Source organism: Meriones unguiculatus, chromosome X (assembly GCF_030254825.1).
Source record: "Meriones unguiculatus strain TT.TT164.6M chromosome X, Bangor_MerUng_6.1, whole genome shotgun sequence".
Lineage (NCBI taxonomy): Eukaryota > Metazoa > Chordata > Mammalia > Rodentia > Muridae > Meriones > Meriones unguiculatus.
The window spans coordinates 14,955,783-14,965,176 of NC_083369.1; positions in this window are offsets into that span (position 1 = coordinate 14,955,783).

Consider the following 9,394-nt stretch of genomic DNA (forward strand, 5'->3'; position numbering starts at 1 on the left):
TCTGAGGCATTGGATCTCCCTAAACTTGGAGGTGCAGGGGGTTATAAGCCAACGGATGCACATACTGAGAAATAAGCTTGGGTTCTCTGAAAGAGCAGTACATACTCTTAACTGCTGGACCATATCTCCTGAGCTTCAGTGTGCTGTTGAATTCAGTTTTCAAGCTGTTTTTTGAGGATTTGTATCTATGTTCATCAGTGAAACTTGTCTAAAGTTTTCTTTTTGTGCTGTGTTCTGACCTCATTTTGGTATCAGGCTAACACTGGTTTGGTAAATGAATGTAGAAGTGTTCCTTTTTTGTATTTTAGGAAATAGTTGGAGGAACATTGCTTTTAATTCTTCTTTAAATGTCTGGTGGAATTCAATAGTAAATCTATCTGGTCTTAGTGTTTTCTTTGTTGAAAGACATTTTATTTATACTTCAATCACATTGCCAGTTATATATAGTTCTCTTTTGGCTTTTTGTATCCTTATTTTATTTTGGTAGTAACATATATGTATGAGTTCATCAATTTCTTCTAGTTTAACAATTATTGATTTTAATTTTTTAAATACTTTCTTATGATCCTGTATACTTCATTACTCTCTGTTATAAGTCTCCTGTTATCCAAATCTCCTAGTTTCCCCCTCTCTCTCTTTTGGTTAGTTTTTTTTTTTTTTTTTTTTGTATCAGCTGCTGGGTGAAGCCTCTCACAGGAGTTATACTAGACTCCTGTCTGTAAGCATAGTAGAGTAAAATTAATAATGTCAAGGATGGATCTGAAGTAGGAACAGTCTTTGGTTGGCCATTCCCTCAATCTCTGCACCATCTTTGTGACTGCACATCCTGTAGGCAGGACAAATTTTAGGTCGAAGGTTTTATGAGTGGGTTGGTGTACCCTTCCCTCCAGTGGACGTCCTGCTTGGCTATAGGAGGTGGTCACTTCAGGCTCCATATCCTCTGCTTCTAGAAATCTCAGCTAGGGTGACACCCATCGACTACCTGGGGCCTCCCCTACCCCAGGTCTTTGGCAAATCCCAGAGCTGGTCCCCACCTCTGATTTCTGTTCTCTCCCTGGGCCCTTTCTCCCCTTCTGTCCCTACTCCTAATCCCCACCCCTGCTCTACTCCCCAACCCCTCTCTTACACAGTTCCCTCCCTCGTTCTACCTCCAATGCCTATTTTATTTCCCTTTCTGAGAGAGGTTCAACCCGCCCCCGTCCTTCCTTGTAACTTAGCTTCTTTGGTTATGTGGCTTGTAGCATGTTATCCTTTACTTTATGGCTTATATCCACTTATGAGTGAGTACATACCATGTATGTCTTTTTCGGTTTGGGTTACGTCACTCAGGATGATTTTTTTCCATCAGTTTTCCTGCAAATTTCAAGATTTCCTTGTTTTAAATAGCTGAGTAGTATTCCATTGCGTAAAAGTACCACATTTTCAGAACTTACTATTTCCCACTTCTTTCATAAGATTCCATGCACTCTGCCCAACAGTTGGCCATGAGTCTCAGCATCTGCTTTGATAGTCTGCAGGGCAGAGCCTTTCAGAGGCCCTCTGTGTCTGGAATCTTATGTAAGAAGTGGGAAATAGTAAGAGCTGGAGAGGACAGGAACTCTGCAAGGAGAGCAACAGAACCAGAAAATTTGAACACAGGGACCTTCCCAGAGACTCATACTCCAACCAAGGACTATTCATGGAGATAACCTAGAACCCCTGCACAGATGTAGCACATGACAGTTCAGTGTCCAAGTGGGTTACATAGTAATGGGAAGAGGGACTGCCTCTGACATAATCTGATTGGCCTGCTCTTTGATCACCTCCCCCTGAGGTGGGAGTGGCCTTACCTGGCTGACAATGCAGCTACTCCTGATGTGATCTGATAGACTAAGATCAGAAGGAAGGGGAAGAAGACCTCTCCTATCAGTGGACTTGGGGAGAGGCATGCGTGAAGAAGGGGGAGGGAGGGTGGGACTGGGAGTGGAGGAGAAAGGGGCTTATGGGGGGGATACAAAGTGAATAAAGTGTAAGTAATAAAAAAATTAAAAACATTTTAAAAAAATATTGGTGATTAAACTAAAAAAAAAAGTAACACATTTTCTTTTTCCATTCTTTGGTTGAGGGACATCTAGGTTGTTTTCAGTTTCTAGCTATTATGAGTAAAGCTGCTATTAACATGGTTGAGCAAGTATCCTTGATGCGTGGTGGAGCATCTTTTGGTATATGTCCAGGAGTGCTTTAGCTGTGTATTGAGGTGGATCTATCCCTGATTTTCTGAGAAAATTCCAGATTGATTTCCACAGTGCTTGTACAGGTTTGCACTCCCACCAGCAATGGATGAGTATACCCCTTGTTTTGCATTCTCACCAGCATGTGTTCATGTGTTCTCACTTGAGCTTTTTTTTTTCTTAGCCATCCTGATGGGTATAAGATAGAATCTCAGGGTACTTTTGAGATTGATTTGCATTTTCCTGATAACAAGGACATTGAGCATTTCTTTAACTGTTTCTTGGCCACTCAAGATTCCTCCTTTTAGAATTCACTGATGAGTTCTGTACCCCATTTTTTAAAATTATATTTTATTTACTTTGTATCCCCCCTCTAGTTCCCTCCCTTCTCTCCTCCCAATCCCTCCCTTCCTCTCCCTTCTCCACACACTCCCCTCCCCAAGTCCACTAGTAGGGGAGGGTTTCTTTTTCTTTCTTCTGATCCTAGTCTGTTAGGTCTCATCAGTAGTGGCTGTATTGTCTTCCTCTGTGGCCTGGTAAGGCTGCTCCTCCCTCGGGGGAGGTGATCAAAGAGCAGGCCAATCAGTTCATGTCAGAAGCAGTCCCTATTCCCATTACTATGGAACCCACTTGGACACTGAACTGACATGGGCTACATCTGTGCAGGTGTTCTAGGTTATCTCCATGCGTGGTACTTGTTTGGAGTATGAGTCTCAGGAAAGACCCCTGTGCTCAATTTTTTTGTTCTTTCCTTGTGGACCTCCTGTCCTCTCCATCTCTTACTATTATTTCCCACTTCTTTCATAAGATTCCCTGCATTCTGCCCAAAGTTTGGCCACAAGTCTCAACATCTGCTTTGATAATCTGTAGGGCAGAGCCTTTCAGAGGCCCTCTGTGGGAGGCTCCTAACTTGTTTCCTGTTTTTTTTCTTCTGCTGCTGTACTTCATTTTTTAATTGGATTAATTGGTTTGCTGGTGTTTAACTTCTTGAGTTTTTCTATATTCTGGATATTAACCCTCTGCCAGATGTAGGGTTGGTGAATATCTTTTCCCAGTCTTATAGGCTGTTGTTATATTCTGTTGACAGTGTCCTTTGTGTAAAAGTACAGAAGCTTTCCAGTTTAAGAGGTCCCATTCATTAATTGTTGATCTTAGTTCCTGAGCCGTTGGTATTCTGTTCAGGAAGTTGTCTCCTATGCCAATGCATTCAAAGCTATTGCTTACTTTGTCTTCTACTAGCTTTAGTGTATCTGTTTTTATGTTGAGGTCTTTGATGCACTTGGAATTAAATTTTGTGCAGGTTGGTAAATATGGATCTATTTCCATTATTCTGCAGGCAGACATCCAGTTAGACAAACACCATTTGTTGAAGAGGCTTTCTTTTTTCCATTGTATGATTTTGGTTTCTTTGTCAAAAATCAAGTGTTCGTAGGTGTGTGGGTTTATTTCTGGATCTTCAATTTGATTCTATTGATCAACCCGTCCATTTATATGCCAATGCCATGCAGTTTTTATTACTATTGCTTTATAGTACAGCTTGAGATTAGGGATGGAGATCTCCCGAAAACTTTTTATTATTAGACGATTATTTTAGCTATTCTGTTTTTTTGTTTTGTTTTGTTTTTTGACATGAAGTAGTTGAGAATTGTTATTTCAAGATAATGTAAAGAATTGTGTTAGAATTTTGACAGGAATTGCATTGAATCTCTAGATTGCTTCTGGTAAGATGGCCATATTAATTATGTTATTCCCAGCAATCCATGGGAGATCTTTCTATCTTCTAATTTCTTCCTTCAGAGACTTGAAATTCTTGTTGTACAGGTTTTTCACTTGAGTGGTTAGAGTAACACCAAGATATTTTCTATTATTTGTAGCTATTATGAAGGGTGGTGTTTCCTTAATTTCTTTCTCATCCCGTTTATCATTTGTATACAGAAGGGCTACTGAGTTTTTGAGTTAATTTGCTAACAGTGTTTATCAGCTGTAGGTGTTCTTTGCTAGAATTTTGAGAGTCACTTATACATATGTTTTTATTTCTATTTCATTCTAGGGATTTTCAAATTTTCTCCTTAATTTCCTTAATAATACACTCATCAAGCAAGAGTTTATTGTGCAGAATCCAATATTTGAGAAGTTTCTGTAGTTTTCCTTGTTATTGATTTCTATTTTTATTGCATTCTTTTTTTATTTTTTCATCTTTTGCAATTTATTAATTTTATATTATTCTTATTCTTTTTTGTATTTGTCCAGATTTAGAGAAAGGAATGATCATCCAAATATAAAAAGCTTATATAACTCCAAAGAAACATGACCAGGGAAGCAACTCCCCACAGTATGTTATAGCTGTATAACAAAAACACAAAGTAAAGAAATGATATTAAAAGCTGTAAAGGAGGGCTAGTGGGCAAGTGCCTCATCAGTATTCACAGCCAAACAAATAGAGGCATAAATAGAGGCATAGAGAGAGGAAATAAACAAAGCTCTCAAAGAAATACAGACAAATACAACCAAAAAATAGAGGCACAAGTAATGGCATATAGACAATAAAGAAACAAAAAATAGAGATCATCATGGAAAGACAGGAATCCACATTCAACAGGTGAAGAAAATGATGAAAGACATGAAAACAGAATTAGAATCAATAAAGAAAACACAAACGGAAAAAAACCCTGGAGCTGGAGAATTGGAGAAAAGATCAGGAACCACAAAGGTAGGCATCACCAACAGGATACAAGAGATGGAAGAGAGAATCCCAGGCACTGGAGATACAATTGCACAAACTGATACATTTCTCAAAGAAAAAGTAAAATTGGAAAAGTCCCAAACACAAAACATCCAAGAAATCAAGGATGTCATGAAAAGACAAAACCTAAGAATACTAGAAATGGATAAAAAAGAAGATTCCAGACTCCAAGGTCCAGAAAATATTTTCAAGAAAATAATAGAAGAAAGTTTTCCCAACTTAAAGAGATGTCCATAAGCATACAAGAGGCCTACACAACACTGAATAGACTAGACCAGAAAAGAAACTTCTCACATCACAAAATAGTCAAAACACTAAATCTACAGAGCAAAGAAAAAATATTAAGAGCAGCAAGGGGAAAAGACCAAGTAACATATAAAAGTAGACCTATCAGAATCATACCACACTTCTCAAAAGAAACTATAAAAGCCAGAAGGGCCTGGGTAGATGTCATGCAGACCCTAAGAGACCACAGATGCCAACCCAGATTACTATACCCAGCAAAGCTTTCAATCATCATAGATGGAGAAAACAAAATATTCCATGACAAAACTAAACTTGAACAATATCTACACAGCAACACAGCCCTAAAGAAGATACTAGTAGGAAAGCTCCAATCTAATGAAATCAACTACACCCATGAACACACAGGATGTGGGTAACTTCACAACAAAAAATTAAAAGAAAACAAGCATAGGAACACAATAACACCACCAACTCCACAATAAAAGGAACTAGTATTCATTGGTTAGTATTATCTATCAACATGAATGGATTCAACTATCCAATAAAAAGATACAGAGTAACAGAATGGTTGTGAAAACAGGATCCAACATTCTGTTGCCTCCAAGAAACACACCTCTGCAAAAAAGATAAACAGTACCTTAGGGTAAAGGGCCAGAAAAATGTTTTTCAAGCAAAGAGACCCAGAAAAGAAGCTGAGGTAGCTACCCTAATATCTAATAAAATAGAGTTTCAGCCAAAATTAATCAAAAAAGTATAAGGATGAGTACTTCATTCTCATCAAAAGAGAAATCCACCAGGAGGACATCACAGTCCTGAACATGTATGCCCCAAATACAAGAGTACCTGAAACAGTAATAAGGCTTAAATCACATATTGATCCTAACACCTTAATAGTGGGAGACTTCAACACTTCACTTTCAAGATGGGACAAATCATCTAGACATAGGGAAATAAAGATACTTACAGAGGTCCTTAATCAAATGTATCTAATAGACGTCTACAGAACTTTTCATTCAAACTCAAAAGAGTACACCTTCTTCTCAGCACCTCACGGAACCTTCTCGAAAATGGACAATATAGTCTCTTCAAGTCTCTATAGAAAGAAATTGTAGAAGATATCAGAAGATTGAATGATCTCCAATGCTCATGGATCAGTAGGATTAACATAGTGAAAATGACCATTCTGCCAAAAGCAATCTACAGATTCAATGCAATTCCCATCAAAATACCAACACAATTCTTTATAGAATTTGAAATGACAATTCTCAATTTCATAAGGAAAAAAAAACCAAAAACCCAGAATTGCTAAAACAATCCTGTACAACAAGAGATCATCTGGAGGTATCTCCAACCCTCGTTTCAAGCTGTTCTACAAAGCAATAGTAATAAAAACTGCATGGTACTAGAATAGAAACAGAATGGTGGATCAATGGAATCAAACAGAAGACCCAGAAATAAACCCACACACCTACGGATACTTGATTTTTGACAAACATGTCAAAACCATACCGTGGCTGGCTCTTTGATTACTTCCCCTTGAGGGGACATCAGCCTTACTAGGCCACAGAGGAAGACAATGCAGCCAGTACTGATGAGACCTGATAGGCTAGGATCTGACTGAAAGGGAGGAGGTCCACCCCTATCACTGGAGTGGGGGAAGGGTAAGGGAGGATCAGAGGGAGGGATGGTGGGATTGGGAGGGAAAAAGGGAAGGGGCTACAGCTGGGATACAAAGTGAATCAACTGTAATTAATAAAAAATAAGTTAATTAAAAAAATAAAAAGAAATCCAAAGCAAGGACTGGAGGGATGGCTTAGTAGTTTAAAGTACTTGCTGCTCTTGCACTGCACCTGGGGTTGGTTCCTGGAATCCACATTGAGGCTCATGGCCATCTGTAACTCTAGTCCTAGAGAATCCAAAGTTTCTTCTGACCTCAGTGGACTTCTGCATTCCTGTGGTACACATACATACACACAAAATAAAATGAGCAAATATTTTTAAAAAATCCATAGCAACAGCTGGGCAGTTGTGGTGCATTCCTTTAATCCCAGCATTTGGGGAGACAGAGGTAGGTAGATCTTTGTGAGTTTTGTGCTAGACTGGTCTACAGAGAGAGAGAGAGTTCCAGGACAGCCAGGGCTACAAGACGCAATGTCTTGACCCTTGTTTCGAACCCCCAAATCTATAGCAACCAACAAAAAATCTAATAAGATAAAGTCAAAATACTAGTAAAGAGAAAGCAAAAAGGAAAAATACAATGAAAGTAGAAAAAAAGATAAAAAGATTGCTTAATAATAAAAAGATACAGAGACAAAATTAGATGTATGTATGAAAGATAGTAAGGAAAACATGATTTAAACTATGTTAAGGTTAAAAATACTTCTAATGTATAACAGAAATAAACAAAAGGAGAAATACAAGTTGGGGGGATTAAAAATTAAGAATAAGTTTAAGTGATAACTTGAAGTGTTAGAGAAGTTTCTTACAGGGTCCCTGAACACAGAAAACCGCCATTTATATGTAGGGGGAAGGTCAGCTTTATGCTGATGTTGAACTCATGTAGGACACACACCCAATGCCTGCTAGAGCTTTTTCTACTTTTTAAGATTTTCTTCTTGCATATCAGGAAACTGCTGGATATACTGAGGTTTGCAATTTGTGATCTGGGCAGTTTCTCTTACCTTCCTTGAAACCCCCCAACTCATACTAATAATGTTCTAGCTGGAGGTTATCTCCTAATTATACAGAGAATGTGGGAAGGAGCCATAGCACTGCGATTTATACACTTGGAAACGTGTGCTGGCTAGTTTTATGTCAACTTGACACAAGCCAGAGCCATTTGGGAAGAACTGACCACAGTTGAGGAAGGCCTTCAGTGGAATGGCCTGTAGGCAATCCTGTGGACACATCTTTCAGGGTCAGCTTTATCAAACTCCAGGGTTCTTGGCTGTTGAGATCTACTCCTGGCAGCTGGAAAATGAGGGCAGGGTTATCTTTCCCTATCTACTTCACTGTCTGAGAGCTGAGACTTTTGTCCCCAGCAATTATTAGCTTGTCAGTATCATGCTCTTGTACTTTTACCAACTACCTCTCAAGGATGTTCCTTAGCCTAGGGCTTTGGCAGATGAAATTTAGGTTCCTTGTCTTTTGTTTGTTCCTGGTTTTTAGGTCTCCAGGGTTGCTCAGTTTCAAATAACAGGATCTTGCTAAAGATGCATTTGGCTCTTCCTGCCTGACTCATAGAGAATGACAAAATGGGATTCCTGACCCATTCACTGGAGGAATGGCTTTCTCATCATAAGCCACAAGTGGTTTTGAGGCTTGTATGGGCATGTCCTGAGAATGACTGCTGGTCTCTTTCCCCAGGCCTGCCTGACTTACATTTTGGAGAAATATTTGCTTCCCTTCCTGAAGGTAGCTTTTGAGTTTTATTTTGCATTGTGGTATACTACCAAGTATACTAAGAAATAACATTCCATCTTGGGATCCATTACAACTTAATTTTTATGTATAAAGTTAGGATGTGTTAGAAAAATTCTGTATTTTACATGTTTTTGTCCAGTTATCACAGAAACATTTTGGAACAAGCCTAATCTTTCTATTGCATGTACTTAGAAATTGTATGTGCTAAAAAAGCATTGACTTCTGACTTGTGCCAAAAAGGTAATTAACTGAAAGTATGACAAAGGCCTGGCATACCTTCATTTTAGATCTATTTTTTCTTTTTTACTTTGAGTGAGAGTCCTGCTTAACTTTGCTTAAATTTGGTTTAATTATGGAGTAGTTTTCTTTGTCAATTGTGATTGACAGTTTTACTGGGTATAGTAGTTGGGGATTCTCACAGCTTGTAGAACTGTGGTTTCCAACCTTTCTAATGCTGTAAACCTTTAATATAGTTCCTTATATTGTGGTGATCCCAACCATAAAATTATTATTGTTGCTACTTCATAACTATAATTTTGCTGCTGTTATGAATCATAATGTAAATATTTTTTGGAGATGGAGGTTTGCCAAAGAGCTCATGAGCCACAGGTTAAGAATTGCTGTTGTAGAACATATACCCAAGCCTTTCTCACTTTCCGAGTATTCATTGAAAAACCAGGTGTGGAAACCTAGTGAAGTGGCAATTTTCTGAAACCTATGAGGGTGACTCTAGTGAGGACTTCTAGTAATGGAGGATATGGGCCTGAACTGG